The 21,008-nt window shown below is 32.1% G+C and overlaps 2 pseudogenes; one reads left to right on the top strand and one right to left on the bottom strand.

The window, feature by feature from the left end:
* Nucleotides 1-1,823: 1,823 nt before the first annotated feature.
* Nucleotides 1,824-5,698, bottom strand: LOC139504297 (uncharacterized; annotated as a pseudogene).
* Nucleotides 5,699-13,557: 7,859 nt separating this feature from the next.
* On the top strand, nt 13,558-18,621 carry LOC139504296 (uncharacterized; annotated as a pseudogene).
* Nucleotides 18,622-21,008: the final 2,387 nt, after the last annotated feature.

Below are 21,008 nucleotides of genomic sequence, written 5' to 3'. Positions count from 1 at the left end.
GGTGATACCCACTCAGGAATATGGCAGTTGTTATCCATTGATTTGATGTGTTTTAGCTTTAGATTTTGCGATTTGATTAAGGACTCTCCGTTTTTGAAAACTTCCTCGGAGTATAGTATCTTTTCCAAGAATCATTTTTATGAATATTGGTAAATCCGTTAAATATTAAATGTTAAGATATTCTTCCAAGTCTCATTAAGTATGCAACAAAAACATCTACTTTTTAAAATTTTGCGATTAAATAAAAAAAAAAGCGAAATTTCGTTTAACGAATTAATTGAGAAAAAAATTAAGGCGAATCAACACGTGATTAGGTCACACAAAATGAATTTCGAGTTCTTCAGACGTTTTCCTTCGAAATAGGTTAGCAAGGGGGCGATTTGTTTTTCAAAGTTTGATTTACGCTTTAAGAAATTGTTTACTTCTATCGACAATATCATTTCTTTAATATTAAAAAAAATATATGGAAGAAATCAAAAAGAACATTTCAGCAAATTCCACATAGTCATCTAATATCAATGAGAGACATCAATCAACGAAATTAAATGGATAGTTTTATTGAAACTAAGAGTCACAGGTAAGTCCCCATTTCGTCGTTAATGGCACTACTGGATTTAGAATAAAAAGCTGTAACAATACGCAGGAGAGCATGGATTATTGTTATGGATATTTATTTTGTGATTTAAAATTTCTTTTGGCACGTATTTTTATGTTCACCGACGAATAAGCTAGTATACTCAAAGTTATTCAAAATGCTGTTACCATAAAATAATAGATCTGTACAGTGAATGATATGAATTGAAAGAAAATTATGTTATACACTTTTCCATCAGAGTTCTATAGAATGTGATCTGTATTATTATTTGAATGTTCCGATATTAAATAGTGAAATAGTATTTTCTCAATATAATCTACAATGTACATATGCATATGTCAATGAAACTGGCCCTTTTTTCGTTCTTTATATTTCATTTTCTAACTAAACAATTTCACATTTATATTTCAGATAATATATATGACAGCATCTGATATTGAAGGAATTCATTATAGAATTATACTATAACAATCATATCTTAATGTTAACGCCTGATAACTGAGGACTTAATATGATTTGAACAGCTTTGCCATGAATTACTAAAAACACTTATTAAATTGTATCAAACTGTATCTCTAGTTTATATTCGTTTTATAACTTAACTTTTAAAAAGGACAAGGTAGGATAAGGGGGTTTTTGGCCCCCTCTCCAAAAAAGTTTATATTTATACCATTGATGGACTTTGTATAGAAACTGAAAAAAAAAAATATTTTTTTATGTTTCTGTGAAAGGAAGGTTGCCTAGCAACGGGTTTTATGAAATAGCCAAAAAATCACTTAAGGACTGATTAATCTGCACAAATTAGTACAATTTAAAGGAAAATGTTTGTATTACAGAATATGTCTAAGATAAAAATGAACAGTGACTTCAATTTTGTTAATTTAATGCATAGCAACCACCTAGCAACCAAAGAATCTGCCTAGCAACAGTTAAAAAAGATTTTGTTTTATGCTCTTAAGTATGGATTGAGCAACATAAGACAATTTTAGATTTAATAAATGGTTTAACGTTAATATATCATACCTCAGTCATTGTATTTTCATCTTATTAAACGAGGTTTATATTGAACATAACAACAAATATGTTGCTTAGCAACAGACAGGAAAGATTAAAGTCAAGTCAACTATACGTTAGTTATTACGTTTATTGAACATATTAAAACAGTAGCAAATCAGATTGGTGAATACGAATAAACAAGAACAAGAATAAGTTATAAATGATAGTCATATAATCGAAAGAGTCCTATATACTCATTAAAAGCTTAGCCTATTAAATGTTCCACGCCTAGCAACAGTTACAATACACAATTTTTTCTTATAAAAAAAAAGAGAATTTGATTCACAAATGGATTGCTGCACTATATCATGGACATTTTAACTGGTCCTTTCTGTGAACGAATTTATACCATGCACAGCAAAAAAATATTTGCTTAGCAACGCAAACATTTTGATTTAAAAAGACGTCTACACATGCTGAATTATTCTACAAATTGACATACATTCAACCTTCTATAACTAGCTGCTGTTGTTTTTTCTATGGTCAGGTTGTTGTCTCTTTGATACATTCCCCATTTCCATTCTCAATTTTATTATCATATTAATTATCATCTAGTTCTACGCAATGGTTCAGATGGCTTTTTAATATTTGAAGTATGAGTTTGTATATCCTTAATATATGCATAGTTTTACATTTTAATGTTATAGCAAAGTAAACATATTAAGAAGCTATTTAGGACAAAGTTTAAATTGAGCATAGCAGCACAGTTGTTTTTTAACCACAATGACAAAGACTACAGATTGTTAATCTTAAAATTAGCATTAATGCAGATAAGATTATATGTAAAAGAAACTCACAGTAATTTTTAAAAACAAATTACACATATAAATGTCAAACTTGACAAATGATTATTTACCTATATACACTTATCAAAACGGACACAACAATTGTACATTTTTGTACAAAACTTCATCTCTTTGAGACTTTGTCCCCTATAAATAGTTTTGTATTTTAATTAAACTTTTGCATTCACACTTTATTTCAATACGTTAATTTTTAGTAATCATGCGTCATAAATTAGAATCTTTCTTCTTAAGCTCATACATACTGGTCTACGAATTTATTGATTATCTTTTTCATACACATTCTGTGTTCTGATAAGGAAAAATAATTCACCCCATAAATTAACATTCATACGATTCTTTTCATTTTTCCATTCAGAATAAAAGGTTTTCAGGTTCTACATTTTGGAAACAAAGAAACAAATTGACTTAAAAAAAAGCTGCATTGTATCACTTATATTCATAAGGTCGGAAAATTCGGTATCTGATCAAGCTCTTAAAAAGTCTGTGGGATTTTAAAGGTTACCAACTGAAATCATATGATTTTTTTTTGTCTCGTACAAAGCAGCTGTAACATTACGTGGCATTTACTATATTCTATCCTAAATATGCATGATACAAACGCAAATTGATGTCACCAATCAAGCATTCAAAATAATTGATTGGAATAGCATGCTTTAATTAATGAATGGCTATTATTTATTTTGAATTTTATGGTTCAATAAATTCAAAATAAATTATTGCCATTTATTATAAACAGATTTCTATCAAAAAGAAGGCTCAAAGAACTTTTTATAATATTTCTATTAACAATAACAACGTACACACAGGATCACGTATGAATACACAACGTCGGAGTGGGCGTGTGGCCATAAAAATTGAAACATTGAAAATAAAAGTAATTTTTTAACCAATCAGAAGACAGTAAATACACAAAATTTATTTATTTGGGAATGTGGAATATATTGGATAAGATGCGGGATCTGATAAAAAAAAGAGAGTAAAAAGTGACAAGTTTAAACACATTCCAAAAAGAGGGATTTAGCGAATAAGTGCTCCTGTGTCAGCGTTTCGGTTATTGAATGCATTGAATAAGTGGAAAGAAATACATGTTATTGACAGTTACATAATAAAGATATTTAAAAACTTTGTCGAATTTAAGTTTGTGTTTTGCATGGTTTATTCCTCAACATTTTCATTGGTATCACTGTCGCTGTCGCTATCAGTTAATGGCATATCACTTGCATCCATGACAGAAGATAAGAAGCCTCCAGATGGGCCAGACTTAATTAGAGAGTACCGTTGATACCCTAAGAACCAAATTACACTGGCAATGTGTGCACAACAGCCAACAGTCCTTGCGCCAGCTTTGCACGTACAATACCACCCTGTTACTGTATCTGGATTATATTCAATCCAGAGGGTATGTACGGCTGAATTTGTGTGCCTCGACTGGATTTTGCAACGAATAAGATTTGGTTTGTCCCTTACTAGATGCAGCTCGTATAGACCGGATTCCTCAGCTAAATGTTCTCTCGTATAAAGAGGTGCCTGCTTTATTTGATAGATTCCCATTGTCAACTCCCGTAAATCATCCAGTGTTAGGACAGGAAAATCTGTGAGGTCAAATGAGTTGACTGTCTGGTAGACAGTCCTTTTACGCATCAGATTTTCCTCCTCTACCATTGTCTTGATGTTGTTGTTCTGTCTGGATTTCTCTAACATCTGTTGTGCCAATTGCATGCCGTCTGGATTGTGTTTTGACAATAAGGGTCTACAGTCATTGCAAATAGCACACACTATTCTCACAAAATCACCAATCGATGTTATGTAGTGATTGTGCAATACCTTATCCAGAAGTCTCCAGTGCTTAATTCTTCCATTTGCACTCTCTACCACCCACCTTACTTTGGTTACAAGACGAGATAAGTTTGCCTCTTCTGTTGTATGTTGGGACTGTCCCTTTTTTTAGATATGTTGGCATTTCAACATGAAGCCCATGTTTTGCAAGGAACTCTATTGCATCTCTAAACCCTCTATCCACAATTGCCACATCGTTCTCCTGAACCCAGTGTTTAATGTCTTCCTCGTTTTTCCGTAAGATGTGTTTTGTTATAGACGCATCATTGTTTTTACCGTCAGAACGGTACTGTCCTAAAACATTTAGAATGTAACCATCGGAGGCAACTATGACCATCATTTTCACCAGTGGCCGATGTTTGTGCATGCTATAGCATACTCTTTGAAACTTATAATTTGAACTTTTTTGAATATAAATATATGTTCCGTCTAAAACCAAAATAGCACTGTTTTCATTATTTGAAAATAAGTTATTAGCTAATGGCGTGTTATGACTGTTGACAAAAGTTTCATGGTCAATATGTTGGAACCCCAAATGGTTTGGAACGTAATCGGCCATCATAGCATTTTTGGCAGAATGAACAGAACGTTGAATTTGGTTTTTAGTTAAACAGAATAGTGTAGAAAGGATAGTATTTGGAAGTCCGGTTCTGAGTTTAACTAGTAAAATTCCTAAGCATGCTTCAACAGATCGGACGGAAGAGTTTCGTAAAGATGACAATCTAGATGCGATATCAGTAAACTGTTCTTTGGATACTCCTGTCATATTATAATAGTCCTCATTAGAAAGAGAAGACGTTTTGTCGAAATTAAGCCTTGTGGTTTGTTTCAATAACGTAGCTCTTACATTTTGTAACATTGTCACAATATCTGTCCGGTTAAAGTATGACCGGTCATATTTTGCCTGAATTTGGAATAACGATTCTTGCGTTAAATTATGATTCTGTAAGTGGGATGAACAACATCTGGCTTTCGAGTCAATAAAAATGCCTTTGTGAATGAAAGCTTGTGTCCTTGCTTCCAATGGCACAACACAAAGCTTCACCCTGTTGCTGCTTTTTCTTTTACATACAATGCAATATTTGTGGGAAGAATGTGTTGAACAGATTTTTAGGTGGATATTTTTTGGACTCAGAATGTCATTCTTACAAGAGTTTGGGTCATTAACATAGTCATCATCACTTTCGTCAGTTTCCTCAAAACTAGTAGACGTTTGGGTGGTACATGTAGAGGCTTTGATTGATCGTTTGAATGTTGATCTGCATTTTGAACAAATAACTTCATTTTCTACAATAGAGCGTCCAGTTATTTTTGAAGCATATTTTCTCAAAACTGGATTTATGATCGGTCTTTTATGTTTTAACCGACATTTCCCACATATGGCACACTTGTAATCTTTGGCCATCTGAAATTTTTTAAATAAATTGAAATGATGATGGTATTATAATCTTTTAGATCTAGGTTATTTTATCGTCAATTAATCGGTGTCTGCTTGTGTAATGTCATCTATTAGAGCTATAAGGTTATTTTCTCGTTAATTATTTTTGTATCGGATAGTGTAGTGTAATCGATTGGAGCTTAGCCTTTGTTATTCTGTGACCGATAGTGTATGATCGAAAAGAGCTTCTGGTTTTTTTTATCGCCTATTATTCTATGTCCAATATCATAGTATATTCGATAACCACTAATGTTATCTTATCGTAAATTATTCGATGTCTAATACGATAGTGTGATCGAAAAAGCTTCTGTTATTTTATCGTTCATTTTCCTATATTTCAATCGGTAGTGAAATCGATGATATAGGTAATGTTGTTTTATCGTCAATTTATCTATATATGAAAAGTTAATGAAATCGATTATAGAAAAGGTTATTTTATCGTCAATCATTCTATATCGACTAGTGTAATATAATCGATTATTAAAGATAATTATTAATCTATGTCCTAGAGTGTAGTGTAATTTATTGTAGTGTAATCGTTATGGCTTTATAGGCTATGTTATCGTCAATTACTCTATGTTAAGATTCAGCATATCAATGAACACCAATAATTCATTTTTTGTTAAAATCAAACTAAGTTTTATTTTGGACCCAATAATGTAGACCAATTGGAAACTGGACCCAACATCTAAATTATAAATACACGGCTAGATTCTGCATATAACAGAACTTCAACAATTCAATATTTGATGAAATCTAAAAAAGTTTAACTTTGGACCCTTTGGACCTCATGAGGACCAATTAAAAAAACGGGGACCAAATTCCAAAAACTTAATACACGGTTAGATTCAGGCTATTCTAAAAAGAGCCACAAGAATTCGAGAATAAAACCCCATTGAAATTGGTCAAGTTATAAGCAATTTATTAAAAGTATTAGAGAAGTATTGTTTTGGCCCTTAATTCCTAAACAGTTTGGGCCATAACCCCCAAAATCAATCTCAAGCTTCCTTTTTGGGGGGTTGGAACCTTGACGTACAATTAAAGAAAGATCCATACACTTACACACAAATTATTGTCAGGAAACTAGAAAAATACTTATTTTGACCCCTTTTATGCCCCTTGTTCCTAAGTAGTTGGGACCAAAACACCCAAATCAATCCCAACCTTCCTTTAGTGGTCCTAAGCCTTGTGTTAAAATTTTATGGATTGCTATTTACTGATACTTAAGTTATTATCTGGAAATCATCTGTCTTCGGACGACGATGACGACGACGTGATACCAATGTACGACCAATTTTTTTTCCGGTCGTATAAAAATTGTGTTTTGACGGTATGCTGTTCGGACTGTATATTGGCATACAGGGCCCAGTTGTACCAGATAGTACTACGTTAACGAACCTTGCATTTAAAGATGTAAACGTAAAAATGAAATAAAATGAACGAAATACTGATAAAAATGAATGGATGAATGCATTAAAGAATGAATGAATAAATGAAGGTTGAATGAGTAAATGAATGACTGAATAAATGAATGAATGAATGAATGACTGAATAAATGAATGAATGAATGAATGAATGAATGAAGAAATTAATGAAGGGAGGAAGGAAGGATGCTATTCAAATTGGGACGTTCTAAATCTGAGAACTACACGTGCCAACCGAAAAGGATGGACTTGGTAGAGAGGTGTGACATCCGATGAGACACCTAACCTATCCATAGTCTATAGGGAGTTTCCTATAGCCGACTATACATTAATGGTTTTTATACGCCCGTTAATGGGAAAGGTTATGGTACACCGATGTCCGTCCGTTCGTCTGTCTGTCCGTCGTCAACATGTCGAACCAAGCTCAAAAACGCTTGAAACTTTGGTGAATTCTTTATATCTATTGACAGGAGCTCCCTTTCATTTTTTTTTAATTCTAGATTTTAAGTTTCTGATTTTGGGGGTTTACCGCATGATTAATTAAAAATGATAGAATTTTCCAGTTTTTGGACAATAACTCATAAATGCTTTTCGAAGGCTTATGGTTGCCTATAATTATTTAATACTATTTTATGATACATTTGTGGGTATAGTTGTCAGATTAACGACCACATCACATTCTTGTCAAATTATGCAAAGATAAACATGTTTGTGTGTTCTCAACCATGCACCCTCTTTTTTGATAATTTCACAGTATAAGTATTAACTGCTGAAGTAAGTTGAAAAGTTATTGAATGATCAGATACAAACGACATCGAAAATCATAATAGAAACCTAACAAAGAAAAGCACAGAATATGCGTATCTCCATATAAGTTTGTGATCATATCATGATATTCTACAGAATGCAGGCTGTTATTTCACAATGACAATCTCAATGACAAGGCTTAGTTATAAACTCCTCGCTACTCGCTCGGATTTACTCATTATAGCATGTCTTTTTAGTCTTGTATGAATTTTGATATCATTATCTATATATTTCGGAGTTAAGTATGACGTCCATTATTACTGAACTGGTACACATCTTTGTTTAGGGGCCAGCTGCAGAAGCAATTATCTGGTTGCGTGATTTCCCCGATGTGTCGAAGATCCATTGGTGGCCTTCTGCTGTTTTCTGCTCTTTGGCGGTTTTTTTTTGGTCACATTTCCAATTTCCATTCTCAATTTTATTAATTTCTACTCTTTTTGCAAACATCTTTAATATTTTAATGATGGATTGATGGATTGATTGATTGATTGGTTGATTGATTGATTGATTGATTGGTTTAATGAACAAATGAATGAATGTATGAATGAATGAATGATTGATTGATTGATTGATTGATTGATTGATTGATTGATTGATTGATTGATTGATTGATTGATTGATTGATTAATTGAATGAATGAATGAATGAATGAATGAAAGAATGAATGAACAAATGAATGAACAAATGAATGAATGAATGAATGAATGAATGAATGAATGAATGAATGAATGAATGAATGAAAGAATGAATGAATAAATGAATGAATGAATGAATGAATGAATGAATGAATGAATGAATGAATGAATGAATGAATGAATGAATGAATGAATGAATGTGCATGCATGGATGTATGATTTGATTGAGTTGATGAACAAATGCATAAAATAATGAATGAGTGACTAGAACTTTAAAATAAATGAATTTATTAAATAAAAAATAAATAAACATAGCATGTAATAAAGAAACATTGATATATCAGAATGACAAACAAAGATTAAATAAATAAGGAAGATGACAAAACCAGAAATTCAGTTATTTAAACACAAAATTCAAATATATCTACGTTCAAAATAAAAAAAGCAATGTTGTCTTTCTTTTTTTTATCATTTCGGCTTCTGTAGACATGGTAGATGTAGATATAAAATATGAAAATAAGCTAGCATGCACGTTTTGATGATTGTTTTCTTATGCCTTTAACATATGTAGATTTCAATCTTTAAATCCACGTCACTATGCATTTCAAACTTACAGTGATAGTCCCATTCCTTATTTTAATGTTTATGGCAGCCTACTACATTTTTATATTTGTTTTATACATATGTAAGGATATACATATAACATTTTGTCTGTGTTACTGAAATAAAAAAAAGTTATGATTAAATTTAATACATTTGAAAATACGGTCTACATTTAGATCTTCAAAAAATATATACGACTCCAGGACATTCACAAAAAAAAGAGTTAACACTGCGTTATTACTGAAATCAGAATGCAGCCATAAGAGCAAAACGTGGAAGATAAAAATTAGATTCAACAAGATAATTGAATTGATAATAAAAAGACAGGAAACTGAAACTATACAGCAAACAACCTATCAGCAACATAAATGTTTTGATTTATTCCGTTTGGATTTGCATGTCTTTGGATAAGATTATGTTGAGGTTCTCTACAATCACGGAATAATCTGTTTTTTGTAAGAGTTATAATCCGTTTTCATGGTAAAAAGGAACGGGAGATGACTTGTGATGGAGAATAGCATGTTGTTGTCACTTGTCGGTATGGGCGGTGACAAGAATGTGTCTTCTGAAATCAAATCCAGTCTTATTACACGGGAAAAACATTGTATTTAACGCAATTAAAAGAAAATATAACTTGTATGAATGTTTTATATTTGGTTAACTAGCTAAAAAACTTACCAGACAATTGGAAATCATTGATAAAAGTGAACAGTTGAATCCGTCTGCCTCAGTTCAGTGTAGTACCGGAAATCATATCCGGTCCGCATATCATTTAAATAATATGAGGAAGGCGCTACCTTAAATGCCAGCTTTGTACTAAGACAATGTCCTAAATATAGATTAGGTTGTTGGTTGTTTAACGTCCAGTGGCAAATATTTCATGCATGTTCAGAACGAATGTCCTAGGCTACATTAATATATTGTTTATGTCTAAAACATTGAACTTGAAAAGGCATGAGGGGTAATGGTATTTTTCCTGAAAAAATATTCTGATTCCCAAATTGATGAATAAAAAATCTATTCAAGCATACGACAAAAAAAAATATTTTGATATTGACCAAACATGATTTTATCTTTCAGAAATGCAAAATAAATTGAACTTTTATATATCTAAAAACATTAAAACTTCCCAAACCGCACATGTAACTCCGTACACAGTAGTTTTTAAGGTGATAATAAGGCTGTATTTGACAATTTGTTATGATATACCTTTAAACTAGTGTTAAATTTTGACTAAATAAGTTTAATTGATAGCGCTGAAGGGCTTTCGTAAAAAAAATCAGACTCTAATAAACAAACATTTGTAATTCTGATCATCGTCAGTTTGTGAGTTCTACATCAATTTTTTGTACTAATTAAGAGTCGGTTTTATGTTATTTTTTGCATATATATTTTTTTTTGTTACATGTACAGGATGTAGCTTACTTTTCAAGTTTTTAAATGGCAGCAAAATAAAATTGAGAATGGAAATGGGAAATAGGTACGCTCATATTTTAAAATGTACAGAAACATCGATAAAACTATCATTTTTCTACAATTTGTACTCGCTTAGGATCTTTACAGCATCTGTACATGCATAAAATCATCACACGATGGCAAACTAGGTAGCAATTATTAAATTAGAGGTTTCAAAATGCAAAGACATTATACTATTTTGTTCGACATGTTAGTTTATATTTTTGCCTATTTAGGGGGCCGTTTGCCGTACCTTGTCCTTTACGTATGTCAAATATTTTGTTTACTAAATCAATTTGGCAGCATGATCACTTTCTATCAATCTTTTAAAAAATGATTAAACTCTAGGAAAATTATGAATATGTTTTCTTGAGCAATAATTAACAAAATACGTGTATTAAAAAAGGGTAGTCAAAGATTAATTTAAAGGTCTTTCATTAGGCAACCGTACGACCTCAACAATGAGAAAAAAACACATGCCAATGTCTATCATTATTTTATAACAGAACATGTGAGTGTCAATAACACACATTCATTTTTACGAATACTTCTATAATGAAGATAACAACCACGATTGACTAAAGAAGTTCTATAAATGAAACGAATTGTTTGACGTTTAAACATTATAAATTCCCCCATTTTTCCACTTTAGAATTGATGCCTAAAAAGCACATACGACTTTGATCAATAGACTTTGTGTGATTCGTGTTTTAATTTCCTCGTGTTTTTGTGTGTTGTGTTGATTTGACTCGATTAATGTTATTTGATCGTCTGTAAATTACTGTTGCCTCAATGTAACATTGTCAAATTTAACAAAAGAAATTCTGGTGGATGTACTGTTCATGTTGAATCAGTTGTTGCTATGTGTACATGGCGTTTGTATTGAAAAAAAGAAAATCACAAAAATACTGAATCCGAGAAAAATTCAAAGCGGAAAGTCCCTTATCAAATGGCAAAATCAAATGTTAAACACATCAAGCGAATGGACAACAACTGTCATATTCCTGACTTGGTACAAGCATTTTAAACGTAGAACATGGTGGATTGACCCTGGTTTTATAGCTAGCTAAACCTCTCACTTGTACGACTGAGTGTACATGTCTTATGTAATTCTAGGTCGAAGGGAATGCGATGTATTTGAAAATTGTATTCAAGACTTGAAGATGTGTTAAACCACTTTTTTCTATTGGAATTTTGACCACATTTTAATAAATTTCAAACCTAAGATTTTTACATTGTTAATATAAAGAAACTTCACGCCAACGTTTTAAGTTAAAAAAATTACCCTTTTACATTATACAGTCCCTGTAACGTAAAAGTTAACACTTTTTTCGTTCGGGAATCGTACTTACAGCGTTCGTGAATCGTTCATATAGAGTTCGGTCATTGTTCGTACATCATTCGTATAGCGTCCACACAACGTTCGGTCAGTGTTCGTTCATCGTTCGTTCATTGTATGGTTAATGACACCGATTAGGGTTTTGTATATCGTATGGTTCATGGTATCGTTAAGCGTTTTATTTGTCGTATGGTTCATGGTATGGTTTAGCGTTTAGCGTTTCGTTTATCGTATGGTATGTGATATCGTTTTGCGTTCCATCAATCGTATGGTATATCATTTTGTTAAGCGTCTGATATATGTGTTAGGGTTTTATTTCAGAAAGTTATTTCAATTATTATTTTGAATTAAAATGATTAAATATAAAAAGATGCGGGATAAAAAGAAAACAATTATCAGTTTTGATTGGATTAAATCTCTGACTAATATCATTACGGAAAATATGAAAAATGAGACCAAATAAATACCCCGATATAAGTATCTCTCTTTGTCCTCTGTCTCCTCCACCATATATTTCTCTGATCCAAATATTTCTTTGACACAATAAATTATATATAATATTCTATAAATGAGGCATTATATGAGATACACGTTTTATATCTAAATGTATTAAAAAAAGACATCCATGGTATTTGTTCCCCTCAATGTCAGAGTCTGATATAAACCGGAAATTGTCAGGGATATATAAAAATTCGCTGAAGACATCTATGGAACCAACGTTGCTTGTGATTCCTGCTGTCGGTGTTAAAACTGTTATTCTGACTGTAAAAAGTGCTTAAGCCCATGTATGAGTAAAATACAGAATTAAAAAATAACTCTACCTTTCTTATATTTCTTTATTTTAGAGGAAAACTTCTGGCTAAGTTTCATCTATTCTAACGCGAATAATTTACCTTAAATAACCATTCAAATGTATTCTAAAAGATGTTCAATGTACGAATACATGAAATATTTGTCACTGGACGTTATGCATGCAATCGATGATCAAATACAAATCTACAGTATGTATAAACAGACTGCATTTGTATATATGAAAGAGACTAAATAATATAAGTTTTCTTATCATTTTACATATATTTGAAAATATTCTACAAATGGTTGTTATTGAAAGACCTGAAATTTTACAAATATCCCATGCCTCTATGAAATTTTTATCGACGCACCAAAATTTTTCCTTTCATCGTGCATAGCTCATTTTCCGATTCACTTAAGGTTTCTAACGATCTTCTCACTTATTTATTACATTTTAAAATTAAAATTCTACACAAATTGCCAAAACTTATATTCTCCGGCTAGACTGCATCAAAGATGAATACTATTTTGTTTGTGTATCTATCCAAGATACACTTTTTCTTTATTTTTTAAAATTTATATCTCGAGAGAAATAAGAGCTTCAGAACAAAAACAATGGGATTTCCATTATAATTTATATTGCCAAGGGTTGTAATAGTTGACTTTCATATATATTTGATGTAAGCGGTTATGCGCAACGTAAGCGGCCAACGTCACGTGATACCCGACAAGTCCCTAAACCGCGAAAACATAAACAAAGTTACAAACAATATGGTAAAACGTTGTGTTTGGAGAACATGCAACAGCGATGACCGGTACAAAGATAAACCGCATATGTTAGGAGTTGAATTCTTTCTTGTACCGAAGCCAAAAACAAGAATGCAAGAAACTCTGCAGTGGGTAAAAGCTTGTGGCAGGAAAAATTACACCGTTGCTAATGTCAACAAACATGCCTATGTATGCAGCAAACATTTTAATGACGGAAGACCTACAGCCATGCATCCGTACCCAATCATAGCAACCCTATCTAATCAAGTGGTGGACAAGTCGCGGAAACTTCCCATTGACAGAGCTATGACCAAAACCATCATGACCACGCCCAATAAAACTGAAACTGAAGAATGGATGGATGTTCAGGCATATGTTTCTGTCAATAATAACACACCAACAGACCAACCACTTCAGGCAACAGCACATTCCTGTGAAGAATTGAAAGGTAATGACTGGTATATATATATATACAACTCGTCTAAACATCAACCCAACAATGTTAGATCTGTAAATTTGCTTTCGCAAATTTTTGGTTCTTCCCTCGCCGGGATTCGAACCTATACTACTGTGATATCGTGACACCAAATCGCCTGCACTGCAGCCGTCCCGCTAGACCACACGACCACCTGGGCTCTCAAAAAAAAAGAGCTTTCGCTGGCCGTGTGTTACCTTTCCACGTCAGTTTTAATCTAGCGGCGTACTGCAGTACATGATATATAAGGCATGAAGATGTTATTGTTACAGATCAGCTAAATTATCTATAGTAAAGGATCCTACAAATGAATGTAAGATACAGTCACAGAAAATAATTATATTTATAAATATAACAAGGCATTGACTGATTATACATGTTGTAAGTCATCACATCAAACTAAAGAAAAAGGGGGGTGGGGTGGTGGATTGACTGAATTCCAAGTTGAATGCTTTTCTCAATTGATTTACTTCTTTGGGTCTGACACGAGTACAGTTTAGTGAGTGAATAGAATATGTACAATATGTAAAACATATGAAAAATATAAAACTACTTGAGACTAAGATATTTTTCGCCTTTCATTTCCTGCAGGTAATCATAGTTATACAAAGCCTTTGGAACAAAAAGTCAAAATACAGACAAACAGTGTGTCAGTGCAGACAGCGATTTCCTTTGATGAAATGTCACCATACAGTGACGGTTGCTTTAAAGAAAGGGGACAGTTGAAGAGGCAGTTCATCATGGACGATATATTCAAAAGTGACAAGACGTGCAAATTTTATACAGGTATTTTTTTTTTTTCAACGTACTTAGCTTGTTAGGTCAATTACAAGTAAGTAAGTAAGTAAGTAATGACTTTGTTTACAGAGGGTGACTCAACTAGCTTTCGCTAATCTACCTTGAGGCCCTCACAAAGAACAAACAGTACAAATATTACAAAGCTAACAGTTTCTAACATATTATGCAAATGCACTATTCATACTAACTATAAACTGTCTGTAGAACAAGAGAAAAATAAATTCATTGATATATATATACATAACATTCAAATCATTAGAATATTTGAGTAAGTTGTTATAAATCATTTATAGACAAGAAATCAACACATTTTTGTTTAAAAGTGTCCAGGTTTTCACAACATTTTATTTCATTTGGTAGTTTATCCAAAGAATAGATGAGCTATATGCAAAAGTACTGACTTGATCTTCATGACATTAACGTTCGAGACAAAAAATAATAGGTATCAGATCATAACAGATTCTTAGCTTATATCAGTAGTTCTGTATTTGTAACACTTTTAATTAATGAATAGTGAACCACTGTACTATGAAAATATTAATAACTGTCGTGGCAGCCAACATATATATATGTCCAATTATCAATTTGTACATTTATATATCAAACCACCTGACGAGTACCCTTGGCAGGGTTGAAACAGTTAATAAAATTCCGATTACCTATATTTTAATATGTTTAAATATAAGATATATAAACACTATCTACTAGAGGGCTAGTAAGTTTAAGATTTTTCCTCAATGTGAAAAAAACAACTGAAACAAGATATTCAATTACAATATGGTAGTTACAAAAGCATATTTTTTTTACAGGATTGTCTTTAGCCATGTTCACATGGTTATTGAGTTTTCTTCAGGACAAAGCTAGAAACATGGTTTACTGGAACAGTGTTAACACAAATGAAAGGGAAAGTAGTGAGGTAAATATCTATGGATTTATTTGTGTTAAAACAGCCATATTATTTCCACTTTGCAGCTCTACATGAAATGCCATGTTACTGACATAAGGCTAAGCTTCCCTATACTTCATTTGGGTTTCTGACAGAGTTGTCTCACTCAATTGATAATTGCAGCTAATATTGTATTTTAAACAATAATTTAAGTGACCACCATACTATGCTGTATGGGCTTCACTTATTGTTGAAGGCTGTACGATGACCTATATAGTTGTCAATTTCTGTGTCCTTTTGGTCTCTTGTGGAGAGTTGTTTCATTGGCAATCATACCAGATCTTATTTTTTATATATATATCCGTTTAATCTTGGATACTATATTTTTCAATGTTTATAAAACACGAGTTCAAATTGAAGGACAATAGTCGGGACATTAGATTATTAAATAATCAAATTATATTATTATAACCAGGTTGTTGTTATTTGCAATCATCTGGTCTTTTTAATAGTCGAAAAAAAGTTACTGCTTTTCTCAGATACAAACAACATCCTGTACCTTAAATTCCTGCGATATATGCTTCTTGTAGAGCTGCTGATCATTGATTTGCTTTACGTGTCATAAAAAGTTACTGATTGAGGTCAATGTAACCTACTCTGTTTGTAATAATCAAATTTGTACACACAGCAAACTGACAAACAAGAACATGATTCATTTCATTGATCCTGTACCTTTCATATATATTAGAAGATGCCAGTATATATGTAACACTCCCGAACGTGTCCTTTCCCCCAATCGTGTCCGATTCCCCCAAACGTGTCTATTCTCCCCAAACGTGTCTATAATATTCAATGTTCCCCAAACGTGTCCGATTTCATAACCCCAAACGTGTCCAATAATATTGTTATTCGCCAAAACGTGTCCACTATTTAACGCCAGAACGTCTCACGTCTTTTAGCGCTAATACATGTATCTCCTAAATGAAACCGCTGATAACGTTTATGGCAATTCTATTGGTGATAAAAATGTCATTTATTATAATTAGTTAGTGCAATACCGGTTTACAATGATTATCATAATTCCAAATTTAATCTGTAATTGTGAATAAACTTTTGACTAAAATTGCTTATTGTCCAGTTGCAAGTATTTCTTACTCATTTAGAGCGAACATACAAATAATTCTAGAGTTGAATTAATCGTTAACTTTGTAAATTATTTTGTACTAATAAACTCCGATGATGCTTTATATATTTATCCGAATATTGTACGACAGGCTTTCAGCAGGATTTTTTTTCCACTTTTGTCAACAGTTCTCAATTTGAATTATATGTATTTTCAAAGCTCATCAAATCATATACGGATAGTCAGGTTTTTAATAAATTTTAATAAATTTTAGGTTTCCACCATCACTAAACATAAAATATTTAGAGCGAACATAGTTTTAAAAGTTTTAATGTTTTTACATTTGCTGTATATATTAACTTTACACTGTTTATGGCGTATTTCCAGTTTCAAGTATTTCATGCATATTTAGAGAGAACATACAAGTTTAAATGTTTTTACATTTCTACTGTTTAAATTAACTTTAGACTGTTGATTGCGTATAATGTCCAGTTGCAAGTGTTTCATGCATATTTAGAGAGAACATAGGCTACAAGTTTTTTTTAAAGTTTTTACATTTGTACTATATAAATTAACTTTAGACTGTTGATTGCGTATTGTCCAGATGCAAGTGTTTCATGCATACTATGACAGAACGTAAATGTTTTAATGCGTAGAGAAAGGGACATTATTACCCGGTACCTATACAGTTTAACTGAACATGTGTGCTTACAATTTACATACGACATAGCCGGAATGACGCCCCCACTTTTACACAGTTTATACTGCTTGTTTATAAAAGTACTTTTAAATATTACGTACCTTATCTATATTTTTAATGACATAGTAAAATTAGTATACGTTAATGTAATTGCAATAACCAAATAACGCTTGACATGGACACGTTTTGGGGATCGGACACGTTTGTGGGTTAGTTGAAAAATGGACACGTTTGGGCGTCTATATAAATGCCACCCTTTGGCGCCCTTTTGCAACTATACATGTTTTACAGTTCAGTGACGTTACGTGGACACGATTGGGGGAATCAGACACGTTTCGGGGGAAGGACACGTTTCTGAGTGTTACATATATGCATAACATATAAATATTGACATGTTTTTTTTCTTTTCTGTAGACATTGAAGCTTGGCTCTAAGAGAATATTGACTATCAAAGAGGAACTAGCAATCACACTTATACGTTTAAGAAGGGGTTTCGATACCAAGTCACTTGGGAATATGTTTGGCATGGCAGAAAGTAGTGTCAGTAGAATAATTAACACCTGGATCAACTTAGTGAGCCATGAGTTAAATGAGCCATGAATCACACAACGACCAAGTCTTCCTTCAGCACAACGAATAACCTATTCACAATACAAACACCAAAACACATTCAAGTGCCTAGTTGGAATAACTCCAAGTGGCACTTTTAGTTTCGTATCTGATTTATTCACTGGCAGTATTTCTGACAAAAAAATTGTTCAAGATTCAGGATTTTTAGATAACATACAATTTGGCGATGATATTATGGCAGACAGGTTTTTTTTTAAATAAGGGGTGAATTAGCTTTAAAAGGTGCAACACTGAATATACCACCTTTCTCTTTTGGCAAACAGATGTGCAGTAATGCAACAACCAAGACTCGCAGAATAGCAAAGGCAAGAATTCATGTTGAGAGAGCCATTGGAAGGTTAAGAAAATTTCCTATTTTACAGGGAACAATTCCTTTGCGTATGAAGCCCATCTACAGTGAGGTTGTAAAAGTATGTGCAATGTTATGCAACTTGGATGAACAGCTTGTAAAATGAATAAATCAATCATGTTAATTGTTTTATCTAAATGGTTTACTTTTTTACATAAAATTATGAAATGTTTATTATGATTGCTAATGGAACAATTACCCAAGATGTCAACTTGTGCATTTGTATGTCTCATCACCTATTTCTACTTTCCCAATACTAATGATACAGAAACCAAACACAAAAGAAAACAACATACATTTGATGTAGTATGTTGTCTTAAGAAGAAAGAACTCCTTATTTTCAATCAATATAACTTTAGTTCATTCATTGGCTTCTTGTTTTTAATGTTATCCAAGATTAATAATCATGCTGTGTCCTTTGTTAGACTTGCCAAGATATAAAATGCAATTTAAGGGAAATGTGGGACGGACAGACAGCATAACACTAGTTAATCAACATCTATGGAGTAAGTGTACACAAATAAATAAGAAGAATTGTACATGTTTGACTAATGTGATGAGTCTTTGTATTTATAATTCGTTGTCACATGTTCTACAAATACTGATAGCATATGGAAGTAAGTGTTCTCTATAAAATTTATCTAGTTTTGTCACCATGTCATTGAAAAAAATTGGGTCAAAGTCTACAGTTGTTACACATATTCCTTTTGAAGTGTAAATCACTAGGTCACATTTGTCAAGTCCATAAATACCCATTTGTCCTTGTATTTGATGGTAATAATCATTCCTATGAGATTTATCTTTGTGAAAATGCATTCTACCTAACACCTAATGTATGGCATGTTCTCATACAGCAGTAATCCCTTTCTCTGCATACAAGCTTTTTGATGTGCTTTCTTGTTTACTTTCATATACAAGTGTAAAGCTGTTTCTTCCTTTTTTCGACCCCAATCTAAAAAAGCTGAAGAAGCAATACTGTATTCCCCCATTAACTGTTTCAAAAGTGAAGGGGGCATCGGTCTCTTTGAACAGCATTAAAAACCTTTCTCAAAATTTGATGCGGTAATAATACCTTTTCTCATCTAAACCACAAATCATTATTTGATTGTCCACGTGTGTTCATTTCTATCAAATCAATATCACCAGAACTGTACTTTAATGTATCTGCAATAGAACCTATGTCATCATTGTTGTTCAATTGGTCCATTAGTCTTTTATGTACTTTCAAGTTATCACAATTTAAATCAATGCTATTCACTTCCTCTACATGATCATTAGGGTCTCCTAAAATGTCAAGTGCCTGCAAATTTGGAGATATCTGAAATACAGTATAATAATTTAGAAAATACATTTATACAATATTTACATTTTTTTGTAAGAAGAAATAAATAAGTACAGATGATGATTGAAGTTTACACATTGGTTTCTGTGGGTAATCATAAATATGCAAATCGGTTTTTTATATAGATTAGATCGTTGGTTTTCCTGTTTGAATGGTTTTACACTAGTATTTTTTAGGACCCTTTATAGCTTGTTGTTCGGTGTGAGCCAAGGCTCAGGGTTGAAGGCCGTACATTGACATATAATGGTTTACTTTTTTAAATTGTTATTTGGATGGAGAGTTGTCTCATTGGCATTCACACCACATCTTCCTATATCTAAAGTTACAATAAACATCAATGTAAAATATAGGAACAAACTTAAATTAACATATACATGGACTTACAAACTAAATTCTTAATGATATAACTCCTACTTTAATCACAATTTCCTGTCATTATTATATAGCAATGTACACATAGCATATCCTTATTATGTTAAAAGTGTCATGTAATTATGATGTGTTGTTTCAGAAAGGTTGAAATGACAAACTTGAAGTAATATGTTAAGGCCAAAATTATAAGGTCAAAGGGGCACAACTCCTAGAAAAACAAATTTATGTAGATCACAAGTTTCATAGTTTGATGCAAATATGTGTTTCCTTTGAAATGTTTTCTTTTGGCATAGTACTTAATTACTGAAGGCATGTTAGGGTTATAGAATAACTAAGTTATATATATATAATTAATAGACTTAGTATTAAAATTCATTTGAACAAAGTCAAGTGAAAGTGTTCATGTAATTTTGTCTTTCTGACATTAATACCAAAACTAAAAAGAACATAGTAATGTGTATACCTTTTTAAGGTCTCTTGCTATTTATATAGCTTGAAGTTATAACTTGCCCTCTGATCCACACTTCTGGGGTCAATGTTTTGTAGACAAATGAAATCCATGGTAGGTTTTTCATTGTACCTGTAATTAAAAAGAAAAGCAAACTATTAACAATTCTAGTTAAGAATTTGATACTGAAAATATGTTGATCAATATGAATAAAAAGCGGTTTGGGTGCAAAGGAGAAAATTGTCCATCAAAGCCACAATATTAAACTCATCAGATAATTCATGTTACATTTCTTATCATTTTTACATAAACTGATGATAATACATAATAA

The sequence above is a fragment of the Mytilus edulis genome, chromosome 14 (genome assembly GCF_963676685.1).
Source record: "Mytilus edulis chromosome 14, xbMytEdul2.2, whole genome shotgun sequence".
NCBI lineage: Eukaryota > Metazoa > Mollusca > Bivalvia > Mytilida > Mytilidae > Mytilus > Mytilus edulis.
Note: the sequence above shows the minus strand (reverse complement) of the source record. Positions and strands in the feature narration are given on the sequence as shown.